The sequence below is a fragment of the Pseudonaja textilis genome, chromosome 8 (genome assembly GCF_049901715.1).
Source record: "Pseudonaja textilis isolate UNSWEBS1 chromosome 8, rPseTex1.2, whole genome shotgun sequence".
NCBI classification, from domain to species: domain Eukaryota; kingdom Metazoa; phylum Chordata; class Lepidosauria; order Squamata; family Elapidae; genus Pseudonaja; species Pseudonaja textilis.
This window is the reverse complement of record NC_141997.1, coordinates 21,962,822-21,964,838: the sequence shown is the minus strand read 5'-3', so window position 1 is coordinate 21,964,838 and position 2,017 is coordinate 21,962,822. Positions and strand designations below refer to the sequence as shown.

Genomic DNA, 2,017 nt, shown 5'->3' with positions numbered 1-2,017 from the left:
TTGTTTTAAATATGATTTTACATTGTGTAAGCCACCTCAAGTTGCCATGAGCGAATAGGCAGCAATATAAATTAAATAAATAAATAATATATTGGATGATTAGCTGTTGTGTCTTATGTATGATATTCTAAGCCATTCATCTAATTGATTGGCTTGGTGGTGACATTATAGGTCATGTATCTATAATTGTTAAATAACCCCTTTATCCACTCATTTTCCTTCCTTAGCTGAGGACACATTGATGAGGCAGAAGTTCTGTCACCACCTGTGGTGGCATATCTCCTCCTACTTTCTCCCCAATTTAATTGGGACGTATAATTTCTCTCTCCAATGCTACATGTTTATTGGCACATTAATACTATCTAGTGTTGTCTAAATGTTTAAGGGTTTAAATCTCCACTTGCTCATAAAGATCAGAGAAAGATTTTGAGCAAGTCATCCTAGGTTAGGCTTATCAACTTTCTAAGGCCTGGGTGTCAAACTTGATCACATCATGTGACATCACATGATGTATTGTGATGTTTTTGCCTTCGTGGAGCCAGGGTGGGCATGGCCTTTACGTGATGCATCCGGTCTGTGAGCCACCAGTTTCACACCCCTGCTTGAGGTAACATAATTGTAAGAATAAAATTGAAGTGGTGCATATTATGTGTGCTACTATCAGCATCAGAGACAGGTACATTGGTCTATATACCAAGTATAATTTGTGCTCACTTCGGCAGCACATATACTAAAATTGGAATGATACAGAGAAGATTAGCATGGCCCCTGCTCAAGGATGACATGCAAATTCGTGAAGCATTCCATATTTTTAATAATACAAGAGCGCACAATAGATACAAATTCAATGTAAACTGCTCCAAACTTGATTGCAGAAAGTACGACTTCAGAAACACAGTGGTCAATGCCTGGAATGCACTACCTGACTCTGTTGTTACATCCTTTAACCCCCACTCCTTTAACCTCAAACTATCCACTATTTACCTCACCCCATTCCTAAAAGGTCTGTAAAGGATGTGCATAAATGCACCATCATGCCTACCATCCCTGTCCTATTGTCCCCATTTATTCGTACCCATTTGTATTCTGACTCATTTATACTTATACCTATTATCTTTGGTATATATATATACCAAATGAATCACCCATTGGGATTCCCATATAAAAACAACTTACCTTGAGAGTGGTCAGAATCTGAAAGTAACATTTTTAGGGGTGACACCAAAATATAATTTTATCAGATGTTATTTATCTATTCAATTATTGTATTTTATTCCAATTTCATTTTAAATTATATTTTATTCCAAGTTCATTTTAAATTGTTTTTATCAGATTTTAGTAATAATTTGTCCCTGGAACTCTGCACTTTGATATGGCCCAAGGTCTAATCAATAAAGTAAACTCAACTAAGCTTAAAACTGCTGAGGATTTGGGTATGCTGCTGCACACACTTGCTATTAGTCTCTTGACATATTATGGAGTGCGTTTTCATTATATCCTACAAAGTATATATGTATAGTGATTGTGATAACTACACACACATATTCCTTGGACCTTTCAAGCAATACAATGTCACTTTGCAAAAAAACTAAACATACTAACAAACCATACCAGTATGCCTGACTGATCATACTAGCAGATGATCTAATAATTGAACTTTTCAGTCTTCATTAAACTTTTTAAATATTTCATTTTTAGGTGAAGTAGGAAACTTTCTTTATTGATTCAGAAAATAACCTATCTCTAAGTCCTTTGCTTACACGTAGAGTTCTGTTGGGATGTCCTTTCATTATCTAGGGTTCCAAAGAGTCCAGGAGAACCTTTTCTAAAACATCATTCTGTTGAAACTACTGAATCTTTCTTACAGAAGTTTTGAGTGATTACTATCCTTTGTAGGTTCTAGCAACTGCTATTTTTATCCTAGTCTACTGAAAAACAAAAGGAAGTAAATTCATGGTTTTGATTTTTCTTCATTAGAGAATATTGTTGAAGGATTAAAAAAAAACCCAAATCATAC

At 35.1% G+C, this 2,017-nt stretch overlaps 1 non-coding gene across 1 annotated transcript; it reads left to right on the top strand.

Moving 5' to 3' along the window:
• Positions 1–706: 706 nt before the first annotated feature.
• On the top strand, positions 707–813 carry LOC113440901 (U6 spliceosomal RNA). The gene has a single exon (XR_003374771.1). It is a non-coding gene; the product is annotated as a U6 spliceosomal RNA (small nuclear RNA).
• The last annotated feature ends 1,204 nt before the right edge of the window (positions 814–2,017 follow it).